We start from the raw sequence: 16,494 nt of genomic DNA on the forward strand, positions 1-16,494 counted from the left end.
CTTGCATACCGTCTCCATCCTTGCATACAGTCTCCATCCTTGTATACTGTCTCCATCCTTGCATACCGTCTCCATCCTTGCATACCGTCTTCATCTGCTTGGGAATCAAATGGAACAAAGCTGCAGAACCAAATTCTTACTCAGAAAAGTCTCCTCGGAAGGGGAGCACTGATATGGAATGCACATGGATGCCCTGTTATAAGTGTCTGTATTTGGATATTACCACCAGAAATGAACAAACAGGTAATGAACAAACAAAGCTTGGTTTGTGGGGGGTGAATTGACATGGGCTAGAAGCATAGAAGCAGTCATCTCATTCTTCCTGTGTAAAATGTTGAAGACACAAAGTTGAAAATGATTCCTTTAGATTTCATAGGTTCTGGAATAAGTTTATGATGTATTCTTTCCTTGATGATTCATTAACTCTTTAAGAATTCTGAATACTGAGATTTTAGAAGCACACAAAGAGCACAGAACAGTTCCTAGCTGAATGACGGTCAAGGTGAACCTCTCCAGGACCCAATCCACATTACACATAAGGAGGTCCTCAAGATGGCCGACTTTCATGTCTCCATCTGAAAACTGCTCTCTCTCCTCTACAAGTAAGCTGGAGTCCTCATTCAGACCACAACTGTTCCTGTCTTTAAAACGTAATGTTAAATCATAGACCACAAATCTTCTTTCCTTTGCTCAACTTTATGTGTGTGAAAGTTTCATCAGATAGCAATAATATACATTTCAGTTGTATGATGTCCCCTTCTGCAGATTTACTACTTGTTGATTTCCATAATCTGACTTTGGCTGCTATGAAGCCTGCTTCATTTGGTGTTTCTTGACTTTGTGTGTGTGGGGGGGGTGGGGGTTGCCTAGATGTCCTAAATAATAAATTCACTTTAGAAAACAATGCCAAAATATAGTATTATTTACATCACAATATACTAGCAACAGTGTAGACGGTAGTAATCCCTCCCCCCATGTGCTTTTTTCCAGCACCGAGTGTTGAACCCAGAGCCTCATGCAGGCTAGGGAACTGCTCTGCCTTCTGGCTACATCCCTGGCCCACCACCCCTCTTCCCAGCTCTTCCCTGTCAATCATTGTTGCTTTAACTAAACTTAAGACTTCATTCTGTTATCTCACAGCAATTTTAATTTGCATTTTACTCTCAGTGCCCTACATGTATTCATTAGTCGCTCAGATATCCTGTTTCTGAAGAACTCATTCGAGACTAACACCTCATGTTGCCGAGTGAGGCAGAAGTCAACAAACCCCCAGGGTTATATCCAGGTGACAAAAAAGTTTGATAACACAATGATTTCTTACTGCTGCTGTCACATACTGGCCTCCATGAATGTGTCTGTTTCTGAAAATGTTTCATCTACTTATGTGCAGTTCAGAACTATGCCCATAGTTACTACAGCTTCCATCAGGCCCAGTTATTTTCCATATCATTTAAAAAGTCCTTGCTAATATCCAAAGAGATCATGTGTGGAATTTATTTGGGATTGTGTTGAATGGAAGTTTCGTGAAATTGTAAGTGTTTACATTCTTGAGTCTTTCAATACATGAACATACTTCCTTCATTTATTTAAGTTCTATTTTCTCTTAGTAGTTTGGTTTTCAGTGTAGATAGCATATACATCTTTTATTAAATATACCCTAAGTAATTTTATTCTGTTGTAACAGTTTATTCTTCTGCATTTCCTTACCGTCTAAATCATGGAGCCTAATTGAAGCCTAATTCAAGTTTTTTTTTTTTACCTGTTGTACTCAAACTATTGTTGTTGTTTTTGTTGTTTTCCTAATGACTTATTTGAGGGAAAAAGTCAACCCAAAATTGATCAGGAACCTTACTGTAAACCTTGAAGTTTTGGTACTATAAAGAAAAAGATAGGAGAAAGATTTCAAGCTACAGGCATGGTCAAGGATTTCTGGATATAACTCATCATTCCTGGGTTTGAGAAGAAAGTTGAGATATGGAAATGCACCAGGTTCAAAAGTATTTTCATAGTAGAAGAAACAACAGGATGAAGCCAGACTATGTAAATTGGGAGAATATCTTTCTTAGCTATTTATCCGGCAAGGGGATAAATACCAAAACTACATAATGAATTTTAAAAATTTAAACAACAAAAGAACAAATAATCCAGTCAATAAATGGCCAAATGACTAAAAGCTGGAAGTGTTCACCCAGAAGTCAAATTGGGGCTCAACGGGCCCTATCCCCACCCCTAGTGGAGATGGGCTCTACTAATAACATCTCAGGCACTCCATCCAGCATGGCCTCTGGCACACAACAAGCATCTGAATAGAGCAGGGGACCCTCATTCACCTAGTGCTGGTATCCAGCACACTCCTATTTAGGTGGAACGCTCTCCACAGACAAGCCGACCAACAGAATAGTGGAACAGTTCTAAACAAGCACAAGACCCAGATCCCTGCTCTCCAACTCTTGGCACTGCACAGACATCCATGAAGATCGGTGGTGCAGAGAGCTCACCAAAGGATTTGAGACCAAAGCCTCCAAATCCATCAACCCCCTCCCCCAAGAGCTTGTTCTGCTCCAGAAAACACTTTTATCTTCTTGATGTGGGAAGGTCTTCTGTTTTGTGTTGATTTCATTGGTTAATAAAGAAACTGCCTTGGCCATTTGATAGGCCAGCCCTTAGGTGGGTGGAGTAGACAGAACAGAATGCTGGGAAGAAGCAGGAAGTGAGGCAATCACCATACCTCTCCTCTCTGGGACAGACACCATGGACCCAGCCACCAGGTTAGACATGCCGAATCTTCCCAGCAAGCTACCACCTCATGGTGATACATACATTAAGAGAAATGGGTTAACCAAGATGTGAGAATTAGCCAGTAAGAGGCTAGATAGAGCTAATGGACCAGGCAGTGTTTAAAAGAATACAATTTGTGTGTTGTTATTTCAGGTGTAAAGCTAGCCATGCAGGAGCCAGGCTGGACGAAAAGCAGGCCTGCTCGCCTCATCACCACCACATCTTCTGAACTGGATTTGCATTTGGATATTCAGTTATCCCTAGAGGACCAGTTGCTGCTTTGGAGCCAGACTGAACTCCCCTCAAGTGTTTACCAAGGAAGTGTAACAGTCCACAGAAACTATAATTGCCAGCCAGAACTCAGACAAGCCCTCAAGAGATCCCGAGACTCTCCAGGCTTCAGGTTCTAAATTCAATAGACAGAAAGCATACAACAAGGTGCTAGGGAAATCTCCTCTTACCATCCTGCAGGATGACAACTCCCTGTGGGAGCTTGACATTATGACAGGGTAAGTGACCTTCTCCTGTAAGTGAGAATGGTAAGGACCTAAAGGAAGGAGCCATTCTTGAGACTGGAAGATTCCTGAAAACTGGAGAAGGAGCATGTGAACAAAGCCAGGGCCATGACAAGGAAAACCAGCATTTTGCTTTGGTGGAGAGCTAGGTTCATGTTGGATTCACCCACAGACTGGGAATAGTCTGTGTTCTTCACCTTTTTCTCCAAGAACACTGAGGAAAATCCTGCTCTCTGGTTCCTCCCAGGCTACCAACTCTAATACTTGGATATTATTTTGTTTTGTTTTGTGTGTTTCTTTTATATTAAAGGAGACGAGTTTAAATGATGCTTTAGGAAGTTAAAAAAATAAGAAACAGCCAAATGAATTCAAAATGTGGCAGTCAATAAATAGTACAGCAATAATTTTGTCCCAACATCTTTAGCTATTAAACATAACTACATAAAAATTCCATGTGGGCACAGTCAGATCAGCTATCATAAAAAAAGAAGAAAATAACACGCGTTGGTGAGGGAAGGACTAGGGGTGGAGGAGTCCTTCTATACTGCTGGTGAGAATGTAAATTGGTCCAGAGGCAATAGAAATCAATACAAAATTTACTCACAGTTCTAAAAGTAGCACTATACAAACCAAATCTGCCGTTCCTTGATATGCTCCTGGAAGAATCTGAGGCAGAGGACAGTTGAGACTCTGCCATGCCACCTGTACTATACTGGAGCACTATTCACAGTGGCCAATTTCTGGAGTCAACCTTGGTGCCCATTAGTCGGTAAAGGGATAAAGAAATCATGACATATACACATGATGAATTATTCAGTCATGAAGAAGAATGAAGCCACGTAGCATGCAGAAAGAGGATACAGGAGATCATCCAGTTTAGAAAAATAAGCCAGGATCATGGATATCATGCTATCCCTCCTAAGAGACATCTAAAAATCGTAAAAGCAAGATTATCACTAGGAAATCATAAAGGAACCAGCAAGGAAGGGGTAGGAATCGCATGTAATGCTGTGGGTGAATATGGCTCTAATACCTTAGAAACATGTGTAAAAATGCCAAGATGAAACCCAGTTCCCTAATTCAAAACAAAAATTCTTTTAAATTTTATGATACAACCAAATCTTTGTTAATAGGACTCTTAGTCTCTGCTATTAACAGCTCCAGCATGATAGAGGGTAGCATTGGCTGAACACAGCATCCTCAGGTTATCCCCAGTGCCAGGTACCACTCAGCATCTCACCATTAAGTCTGATGATGGCTTCAGGTTTACGGGTGTGTGTGTGTGTGTGTGTGTGTTTATAGTTTATTCCTAGCTTGTTAAAATGTTTTATTTCTAACTATAAATGATAAGTATTCCCAAAATTTCTTTTTCTGCATTTACTGAAAATTACATTTTTGCTTTCTTTTCTCTGGTGAGGAGGTGGATTGTGTTCACTTTCAGCGTTAAGTAAGTTTTGAGTGGTTGGAATGAGACCAAATTTGTCACAAAGGTTAGCGTTTTTTACCAAGCGCTCTGCTCAGTGTCTTCTTATTTTGTCCAGGTTTGCAAAGTTTACACAAGTATTTCCTATTTGTGGTTTTCCTGTGAACTTTGGGATACAGTGTCTCCTCCATTTACTTAGTATTCTATAGGATGTGTTATTTTCTCACAGAGAAGGGGATAGACCTCTTTAAGAGGCTGAACAGAGCGCCTCTCTTTATAGGAGACTTTTAACAAGAAAGTCCTTTTCATCTGCCTTTTTTTACCTTCAATTTTTCTATTCTTAATTACTTTTAGTGCAGGAATGTTTGTTTAAGAATTGTTTCATCACAAGGTGTAGTTTCAAGTGTCTGGTTTAATTACTCTGAATACGACATTGTTGCTTGTAAGACCTTTAGCAGTGTTTGTTTTCATTCTTGGCTTTGGTTGTCTGTTCTCCCTTCCCATCAGTTGTAATGGTGAAACTTTGGCTGATTTCGCAACATTCCCAGTGAACGTCAAGAGTGGGCTCTGTTGCAAATTTGTTTTCTACTCTTTCATTTGCACTGTATTTATACTTTTTCTTCCTTCTGAGTTCCTTGGGTTTCCCTTGGTCCTTTTACTCCTGATTTCTTTAGATTGATGCCCACATCATTTTCATCTTTATCTTATATATTCCACTAACTCTGTAATTATCCCTCTGGATGTCTTCAGCTGCAATCTGCATGTCGTGGTATTTTTGCTATCATTCATTTCAAAGAAATTTCTAATTTCCTCTGTAATTTCTTTTTTGACTCAAAAAATCTATTTAGAATATACTTCTTCATTTCCAAACACATGGGAATTTCCTAGTTATCTTTTGTTTTTGTTTTGTAGCTTAATTTGCTCTGTGGCCAGAGAACACACTCAGCATGACTGCAGCCCTTTGAAATGTGTTTAGACTTTCTATATGAATCAGCAGATGATCTATTTTGGTGACTGTTTCATGTGTGCTTCATATAAATTCATAGCCTGCAGATGTGGGACACATATTCTAGATCCATCATGTCCTGTTTGTTAATTGTGTTTGCAAATGGTTCATACTCTGCTGTTTCACTCTCTACTTTGTTTTATTAGTTAATGAGGGGATATGTTAACGTGTACTATTGTGTTTATCGATTTCACCGCAGTGTTGTTAGTTATTTTTGCTGTGTATATTTGAAGTTGCTTTTGGATGACCATAGGAAATTAAAATTACGTTCTTCCTGCCCAATGAATAGAACCTTTTGCCACTGGGACGTCTCCTTTTTAATCACTCTAAATGATTTTGTCTGCAAGTTTTTGTCCGATAATAATATAGTAACACAACCTAGCTTGTTTGGGTTTTGTATTTTCTATTCCTTTGCTTTTAATCTTGCCCTCATATTTAAAGTTTCTTTTCACTGGCATTTAGAAGGGCATTATTTATTTATTTTAGCCTGACAGTTTTGTCTGGGGGCATTTATTATAGATAGCTCTACATTAATATGATAACTAATTCAATTTATCTCTCTATCCAGAAATCATCAATTTTTCTTTAACATTGCCTCACTTCTTTTTGAATTCTTCCTTCTTGTCTGATTATTTTTTTGATCACTGAAGTATTTGTACTTGTTTCTTTGGCCATTTTGTTTCTTCCTTTTATTCCCTTGGCTGGTCCTTTTTATAATTTTATTTTACTACTTACACTAGATATTAGACTATACATTTTGACTCATAAAACCCAACAAAAGATGCTACTTTCACCTTTTCCCAGCATTTCAAGGACTAGAAAGCATTTTAAGTCCACTTATCTATCATTCCCACATCTGGCGAGCTTCTGCTGTCTTTTAATTGTGTGAGTCTTGTCTGCTTATGGGTAAAACCCACAAAATATGTTATTCATTTTATTTATTTTTACAGTCAATATTTATTTAGATTCACCCATATGTTTAACTTTCAAAACTCATTTAGCTTCTTTCTTCAAACAATAGGCCATTTCCTTTTTTTTTTTTTCAAAAAAAAAATACTCTTCAAATGAAGACTTTTGCTTTCTCCTGAAAATGTTTTCATTTCAGAAGGGCGTTTCCACCATGATAAGCATTGAGCTAACCTTTTTCCCTTAGTCTCCTTGAAAATGACACCTCCATGCTCTGGCACCTCCATAGCTTTGGCAGCCAGTCATGTTGTGGCTCCTTTGAAAGCAATTGGTCTTGGTGACTGGAAGGGTACAGTATCTTCTTTGTCCTTGGCCCTGGAGAGTCTCACCATAACAGAGGTCAGTTTCTCTTGCTTTCCTTGGGACTCACAGGGACTCACTTGGAATTCACATTTGTCTTTTAGGCCTGTGCCTCCACTTTTCACCTCTGTTGGATGTGACATGTGAGGCAGACTGTCCCATTTGGCTAGGTTTTTTTTGGTATTTCCTTCCATTTTCCTACTACGCTACACTTAAGACTTTTCTCAGACTTAGTGTTTAACATCCCACTAATTCCAGCTCTCAGATAGTTGAGGGGCTTACCAGTGGCAACGATGAGAATTCTCCTGTAGTTGAGACTATCCGAATCTCCCTTTTGTCTTGAAACAGCCATTGACTTCTGAGAATAATGTCAGTGAAAGTAGCATAATAAAAACCCCCATTTTAAAAAAAAAAAACTATCCATAAAAACGAACAAACAAAACCCAGCTAAGTCATGGTAAGAACTCTGATCTTTTATTTTATTTCCATTGCTCCCCTTTTCTCTATATATCCTTAAAACAAAAGGTTCCCTATCAAGGAAGACCAAAAAAAGTAGCAGGTCCATGGCCAGGGGCAGAAATGGGCGGATTTGAGTCCCATGGCCACAGGAGTCATTGCAGAATAGTCTGGAAGGTCCCTGAAGAGCTCCATGACTATGGTACTTGCTCGCCAGCCTAGGCTCAGAACACACGCTCTAAAAGCAGCCTTTGTTTTGTGGCAGCTGCTAAAACAGTTGGTAACAACTGTGTAACATTGTGGCTGTCAAGCAGAGGACCAAGGTTGGGGCAACTCTGCCAGAGCATCAATGCAAACTATGCCTCAGAACCTTCTGACAGAAAAGCAGTTCTTCCACCCAGACATACCTACAGAAAGGGTACCTGTTATTTCCAAATCAAACTCCGCCACAAACACGTCTAGTCTTTGCTTCCTTTAGTGACACAGAGGTTTGTAGGACTGTCCAGAACTCAGGAAGCATTGACTCTTGGGGTCAGGAAGATAGGTTGCGTTATGTTTCACCCAAGGGAAGAAGCCACTCAGCAAAGGCTGAAGAAGTGTACCCACGAAATCTTAGATCCTTCCATTTTAACAAGCTTCTGCACTCTGGAGTTTCTCAAAGGTTGGAGGTCTATTGGTGAGGCTAATGCTGTGGAAGGGTCCAAACAAGATCACAAAGTGAGGCTGGGTCTGTTGATTTTCAACAGAGCAAATCACCACAGCAAACACTGCAGTGGGTGTGTTTACAAAAGGAATTGCAGGAATGAAAACCAGGAAACACCGGGCCCTGGTGGCTCAGGCCTTTAATCCCAGCACTTGGGAGGCAGAGACACCTCACTGTGTGTCCTTTATTTTCCCACGTCTTCAAATTCATTTTTCCAAGAATATCTCAAAATTAATTACTATGTAACAAAAATTTTTAAAATTTTTGCAAAAAAATATTCGGATTTTGAGGTTTTTCAGAAGCTCTGCCCTTGAAAAGTCCTTCATTTTGGTATCTCAACAGGCTAAAGGTGAAGACAAACAGGCCGCGTTATCGCTTCTTCTACTCTGAGATAGGGCTTCAGTGTAAGGGAACAAAGGTGCTATTAGCTCATCTTCATTGTTGTCTTTCGAGACAGGGTTTCTCTGTAGCCACCCTGGTTGTCTTAGAACTGGCTCTGTAGACCAGGGTGGTCTCAAACTCACAGAGATCCTCCTACCTGGTACCACGTGCTGGGATTAAAATATGTGCCACTACCTCCCAGCATCATTACCTCATCTTAAATACTGTCTTAGATTATTGTTAACCTCTATGAAACACACTCCAAATCCTTATGTCAAATCCTAAAACATGCCAGCTACCAACGTTTGGATCAACTTTAATTTTTAATTGATTTATAGTAATAATCACATAAAGAGATAGAAAGAGACATGTATCTGTTGTGTGTAGCAGGTACAGTGTGAAATATAAAGTCTTGTGATTCTAGCTTTCGTGGCCCCAATTCACCGTCCTGCAAACTGAAAATGGAGACAGAGGGCAATCAGTATGGGAATACAAAAACGCCAAAAGGCCAGCAAGGACACACACACCCTGCCTCTCATAGACCTGGGGCAGTGGGAACTCACCTGAAGATAGGTGACCACTTGGGCTCTGTCTTCAATCTTAGCCAAGTGGCATTCATTTTAATAACAAGCTAAACTCATTATGTGAATTGTGCAATTCTATTAGGATATTGTTATCCCATGTAAATGCTATTAGTTCCACAAATGAACTACTCTATGTGAAACTGCTTAGAAAACTATAAAGCCATTTACAAATGGAAGAAAAATTATAATGCACAAGAGAGAATAGCCTTGCACTAAACTGGAACCATAAAATGCTAAAACACCCACGGATGCAGCGACAGTCTGCGCTGCGTCTTTTTTGTGTGTGAAATTGTGAAGGAAAACAAAATGTTTTTTTTTCTTGTCTATGACTAATATTCTTCTACCACTAAAAGTGTAATCTTCTGTTTTTGCTGTGTGTTCTCATCTAACTCGACATATTTTATAGCCCTTCTGTCTCCTTCGAAGTGCCACTTTGTGGAGGGAGGAGGTGGGTTTTTGCAAGAAGTTTTAAAATGTGCTGTTAATGAATGAATGGACAATTAATTACTTGTTAAATACATTAACACAAATCTGGGTCTGAATTTGACTCAGAATTAATTTGGGACATATGTGCACATCCTTGCTGGTATTTGCAGTGAGCATGGTGTGTAGAGTTGCATTTTTATATGAGAAAGTCTTCTTCCTGGGAATAGGGGAGAAAATTCACCCAACTAATCTTACTTTTCAAACTGACATTCCTCCAACTCCAAAAGGCTATCTTAACAAGAACATGGCTCCATGCTGATGTCATTCTCTCTCCTCCATTGCCCTGCCCCTTGCCCCCACATGAATGTTGTCTGTGTGTATAGTTGGGAAGGACAATACACTACACACCAAGTGAACAACAACAGCAAAGCAATCCGCTATCACGAAATAGATCACAATAGAGATTATTGCCCATGCTTCATTGACTCTCAAAAATATGCTTTTATTTTTTAATTAATTACTTTTGCTTATTTACTGATACTCATTTTATACCTAACTCCTGTTCTTCCTACTAGATAATAAAGCCTCCCAGAGTACCATTCTCTTGATATAAAAGCTGTATCTCCATTTTAATTCATAGGAGAGCACTGGTGTAAGCTGTCTTTTCAGGGTTTTTCCCCCAGGCTCTACCTACAGATGTTTTGAATATGTATCCATCTTCTCTAATGGTAAATAGCCAGCTTTTTTTTTTTCTCATTAGAATTCACAGTTGTGGATAAGAATAACATTTTTCTAGTCTTTTTTTTTTTTCAAACTTAGGTCTTTAATGATGGCATTGCTGAAACAATATGGCCAACTTCTATACCCAAAGGGATGAGATATAGGCTATTCTTTTACCTGGTACACAACTGTGCTCTTTCAAAGACTAGAGCTCTCTCTTAGAAGATTTAATCAGACATATAGGCGAAAAGTAAAAGCACGCGGGCATTTTCTCTACCCAACCACTCACAGTTCTTCAGCTTGGACTTGGGAACACTGACAGGCATTCCCTTGGTGCCCTTCTTCATACACTTCAACCTAGGTGATTTATTGACACTGTGCCGCAGCTCATTTCTTTTGCATTGTCTCTTTATTCTTCCGATTTCCAGCATCCACGCAGCTACGGAGGACTCCGTGTGGCTACCCTTGGTCTCAGATGGGTTACATTCTCAAAATCTTTCTCTCCGTCCTTCCCCCAGACGTCGTGTGAAACCAAATTATGTTAAAAATTTTATATTTTTATATCATTCACATCCTCTCCCAATTACAACAGGTCACTTCTGCATCCTGTTCCCTTGGGGGGCTGCTCAATGACCAGCAAACTCTGAGATGTCACCAGCTGATAATGACTTAATATTTCACCTGCCAGAGAACATTTACATTTTTATGGAGGCCCTAAGCTACAGAATATGACTGCATGGGTCTTACTGGTAGCAGGAGGAGGGTAGAGGATATTCAGAGTCTAGGTACTTTTGCACCCTCATCTCACACCATGTACACTGTCACATGTATTTATCTCTGATGGGTTCTACCTTTGGGGTAATTCTGTATTCTTCCCTGTGGTGACTATATGCTTTTTTTTTCTTTCCTGAATGATCTTCCCTTTCCTTTCTTTCTTACCATTGCTCATTTTCCTTGTCCTATTGTTACTTTTACTAGTACATATAATTTTATTAACTTAGTCATTTTAGTTTCTCCTAAAGAACACATCAAAAATTTAAGCCATGCCACACAGCCCTAGAAATTGTTCTTGAAGCAGAAAAGATAGACTCAAAAGTTATTTCAGAGAAGGTCTATCAAATGTCACCTTTGTGCTGCTGGTCATTTTGTGGGCTTTAATAGAATGACTCACTCATAATTTATGGCTTTACTGGACCAAAGACAAGATGGAATATGAAGAACAGAGCTTATGAGGAATGTAATCTAGGTAATTATATTTGGGCAAGTTAGTGCCACAATTAAATCAGAGCCTGAAAAACTAAAGGTGCCTTTAGGAGACGTTGAAAGGTTTATCGGGCATTGAAAACACTACAGGATATTTGGCACAGGCATAGATGGAGACTCAGAAGCTGGCCCTGAGTTGGGAAAACACATCAGCCAGGAGCAGGAAAAGTTACTCAGCATCACTTCCCAGGGCAATATAGAATCAATGGATCAAGACTGCAAGTGGAAAAATTGTATTTCATCTAAAGAGGAATATTTTAGCAAGCAGTGCTATACAGCAGTGGAATGAGCAGCCTTCCAAAGTCATTACTGGTCACATTGGAAGAGTCTAAGTGGCCATTCACTAGGGCCTCCTGGGAGTAGGGACTTCTTGTACTTACAGGCTAGACACTCACTGTCTCCCTAAAACACTTCAGCTCTACCATTCTGAAATCATCCATGCTAAATGATTTCTTGCAAGGTCTAGAAGCCTGAACCAGAGGCAAGTAACAGCAGAAAAGAGCCTAGGAAACAGCAACTGCCACCCTTGTGCAGTATCAGTCTTCCATCCCCTTCAGCCTGTTGGCTACTCACCTGCCCATCGTTCTCTAAATGAAGTGCCCAGCAATTGAGTTCAAGTCAACAAGCACAGACGCTGTGCCACCATCAATCATAGGCCCCTTCTTCCCTGAGCCCTTCAGTGGGAGGTGTAATTGGTTAATTGCCAGGGTTGTTAACAAGAATTGAGAATTCAAGGGAATTGGCTAGCAATGCTGATCAGCTACAATATGGTTAGAACAAATGTGCTACTAAAGGGAGAGAAATGTGGAAATATGCATACCTTAGTCAAAACAAATGGTTCTCCAGTCCTTCATTAGCAATACTTGAGACATAATGGGTCAATGCACCCTTTCAAGGGCTTAGAACACACACACACACACACACACACACACACACACACACACAGGAAATGAAAGAAGGAAGGAGGGAGGAAGAGAAAAGGGAAGGAAGGATGGAAAAGAGGGAGTGAGGAGAGAAAGAAGGAAGAGAGAGAGAGAGAGGAAGGAAGGAAGGAAGGAAGGAAGGAAGGAAGGAAGGAAGGAAGGAAGGAAGGAAGGAAGGAAGGAAGGAAGGGGGTAAGTCTTTCTTAATCCCTTTCCCTGAATCTTCAGGTAGCAGGATCCAAAGCACTCTCCACTTTCCACCTCTTCTAGAGGATTCCTCTCCATGATGCACATTTGAACAAACTGAACATTTGTTTATTTTTCTTTTCTTTTCTTTTTACTTTTTATAAAACAACGATTTCTCTCCTTGTCTTGATTTGTTCTGTCAAACGGTGAAACAAACTTCTCATAAAGAGTGAGGTACATCCCAACATACCACCACCCAGAAAAACTTCACCCCACAGATGTATTACTCCTGGGAGTATGAGCTTCTTTTTGCAAATGCAGGTATCCCACCCAACTTAGGCTGGGTTAACTCCTGAGCTTTGCTGTGCATTCTGTAGCTAACATAGATGTTTGAACCAACAGTTAACCAGAGACAGCCACCCGTGTGTGCAATCAGTTTATGTTTGTCAGAGTGTTCCTTCGTTCTGACAATATTCTGAAATGTGTAGAATGTTCTGATGATTTATGATTGTGAGATGAGAAAGCTATGACGCAACCAAGTGGCTGGTTCTCTGCTCTAAGAGTATGAAGTTTTAAGTGCTTTGTAATCATGAAATTCTTCAAAATTGTTCTTAGAACTTACAAATGAGTAATCAGATTGAATTTTATGTGTTCAAAGAGGTGTGTGTGCACAAGTATATGTATGTATCCATGTATATGTATATATTCATGTATATGTATGTGTTTTAGAGGAAATTGGGAGCATGTGGCTTGGAGCAATTTGGGGTACCTCTGGTATAAATCTGTAGAGTCGAACAGAAGCAAGTCCAGAGAAAAACAAGCTCAAAAATGCTAGCAGATTTTACTAGGATTGGTAGATTTTGTTCCTTACATGGTCAGAGATTGGAGGCATATAGTTAAATTGTCATACAATTCGGATCTGACTTATCAATGAAGATCTATATGGGAGAATTGTAAAAGTGGTTGAGACATATACAGACTGGAGCATAAATAACAGTCTTCCCAGGGGGGAAGTGGGTACTTGGATCTAGGAAGAGAAACCAGTCAAAGGGAATAGTCATTACATTATATGTTTAACTCCCAGAAGGGACATAAACTGCCTTAGGTTCTCATGAGCTCCATTGCACAGAAGACAAAATCCCAATGGCTAGCCTGGATTAGTCAGAAAACACTCAAGGCCACCAAGGGCAGTGTTCTTTAGCCATAGCAGATTATTACTGTTATACGATTCAGACCACGGCAATCATGTATCCAGGTTTCCAAGACTGCCTTGTTTTCACATGGCTTTTTAAGAAATACAGAACCAACTGTGGAACATCCTTTATCCATGTGTCTTTGTCGACTGTGACATAACAAAATACCATAGAGTATGGTGCCTGGAATAGCTAAGTCATCAAGAAATGGTGGCACACAGCTCCAACCCCAGGGACTGAGGGGCTAAAACAGGACAATTGCTGGTGTGGGAGGTCCTTTTGTCTATGTGTTTCTATTATTGGTTAATGAATAAAGAAACTGCCTTAAATCTATAAGCAGGACAGAACTTAGTTAGGCGGGGGAAACTAAGCTGAATGCTGGGAGTAGAAGGGCGGAGTCAGAGAGAAGCCATAGAGCCTCTGGAGACAGATGCTGGGAACTTTACCAGGTAAGCCACAGCCATGTGGCAATATACAGATTAATAGAAATGGGTCAAATTAATATAAGAGTTAGCCAATAAGAAGGTAGAGCTAATGAGCCAAACAGTGATTTAATTTATACAGTTTCTGTGTGATTATTTTGGTGCTGAGCAGCTGGGAATGAAACAAATGGCCTCGTTACTACAAATTGCTACCAGTTTGAGCCCAGCTCAGGCTTCATAGTGGGACTCTGTCTGAAAACAACTAAACAAAATGTGTACTTCTAAATTTTGGAGGCTGGACTGTTCAAACTCAGAGTGTCAACATGGTTAGGTTCCTGTGAGGGCCCCCTTCCAAATCTGAAGGGGAAATAGTCTCCAAGGCTCTCATAGGAATATTTAATTCACTATGAAGGCTCCATCTGCATGATCTAGTTACCCCCAAAGACTTCATCCAAATTCCTTCATATTGAGGCTTCAGCATATTAATTTGGAGGGACATAATTTTTACAGAACCTATAGTACTAGGTACATCTCAATAATAGCTTTAAATTTACAAAGAAAACTCGTTTTTAAAGGGATTTTATTTCATGAAAAAATGAAGGTCAAAACATTCTGTTTTGGCTTAAATAATATTGTAGTTCAGTGTGGCTACTAGTGGTTCTCTTTTGAAGAAAACAAAATACATGATCTAGAGTTAAGATGAGCTGACTAAAGGAAATGCAGTGCCTCTGTTCTCAGAAAGATATAGTAGAAGGAAAAGAAAACTAGTCACTGGAGAGTGGTGGCTTTGTGTGTTGTGAACTGAGTTCAGCTTGGCGGGCTACATACTGGGTCGGGTTCCCAACCAGATGATGTCCAAGGCAGGAAGCTGCAGCCCAGCACTATGATGTGTTTTGAAAGCGGTGGGTCATGACCCCACTACAGCACCCTTACACTTGTCTCTAAGATCTGAGGAGAGCTTGAAGGACAAGGGTGTTTAGTACAGCAGCCATGTGTTGTGCACAACTTGATCCTTTGGACGCGGACCACAATTCTTGAAGTCTCTCCAACCTTGTGGTGGCAAATGCTAGCTAGCAGCAGACAGAAGGGCTAGCTTCATCACCTTCCCGAGGCTTAGCTGGGTGCCTCAGGGGCCTCGGCTGCTTACTGAAGAGGATATCAGAAAATGCAGCAAGAGATGCAGGCAATGGTGCCTTTCCTCACAAAAATAATTGTGGAAGGCGGAGTTCCTGGACCTGGAGCCAGAGCCGCTGCAATGCTTGGCAGTACCGCATGAGAGAGGGGCGCATGGGCACTAGCGCATGCAGGCTCAGTGAAAGTGCCAGCCGTTGAACTTCGTGTAAGTTTGTCCAGAAAGATCTTGGGGAAATGGACTCATAACTGGAAACTTATTTCTGGCATTGGATAGGGGTCGTTAGAAATGAACAAAATCCTCAAAGAGCCACTGGGAAGGGACAAGAGGAACGAACAAAGCAACATTGGAAAGTGAGGATTCTCGGGAAAGGAAATGGTAACTCCAGGGTGATGAAGCTTTATGGTGATTTCAGGAAACCTGTAACTGGGGGGGGGGGGGGGGGCAGGCGTTGCAGGCATGCATGGATATAGAGGTCAGAACTCTACTTGTGGCATCTGCCTCACGAGCCGTCCATTTTGACTTTTTTGAGGAAGAATCTCTTACCGGCCTGGGGCTCTGCTAAGTAGGATAGGCCGACGGTCCAGTGAGAGCCAGGGAGTCGCTTGTCTGTCCTACCAAAGTGGTGGGATCACAGTGTGTGCTACTAAAACAGGTTTTCCTCTCCACGGCTGAAGGGCTTAGAACTGAGGCGCTTACTCGGCAAGCACCTTGCTCCTGGGTTTCATTTCTCAACCCAAATGCAACTAGTGGGAGCGGCAATGCGCGGGAAAGGGCAGCGGTAAAGACGCTGCCCAGAAAGCTGTAGCCCAAGCACTTTGCTATGAGCAGGGCAAAGATTTCTTTCCTGAAGGTTGCAGAAGCACTATGAAGCTCTGGTGAACCAGCCCCACTGTGCGAACCGCCAGACAGCATCCCTCAGTCTGTCTACCGGGGCTAGGATTTGGACACAGAAGTAATGAGACAGAATCTGGAGCGGTTGGCTTCACAGAGTTTCAAAGATACTTGGTTGATTTTCGGTTCTCAGTTCTCACCCTGTAAGTAAAGAACGGAGTTTGTTCCCAGTGCTCAGAGGCTTGACCTCCCACATGGAAACGGAATCACAAAGACATGTGTG

At 40.9% G+C, this 16,494-nt stretch overlaps 1 pseudogene; it reads left to right on the plus strand.

Moving 5' to 3' along the window:
- The first annotated feature begins 2,238 nt into the window (after positions 1–2,238).
- Positions 2,239–3,442, plus strand: LOC126488306 (cell division cycle-associated protein 3-like; annotated as a pseudogene).
- Positions 3,443–16,494: the final 13,052 nt, after the last annotated feature.

This window comes from Alexandromys fortis, unplaced genomic scaffold (assembly GCF_014885135.2).
Source record: "Alexandromys fortis isolate MF-2015 unplaced genomic scaffold, M_Fortis_MF-2015_v1.1 scaffold_169, whole genome shotgun sequence".
In the NCBI taxonomy this organism is placed as follows: domain Eukaryota; kingdom Metazoa; phylum Chordata; class Mammalia; order Rodentia; family Cricetidae; genus Alexandromys; species Alexandromys fortis.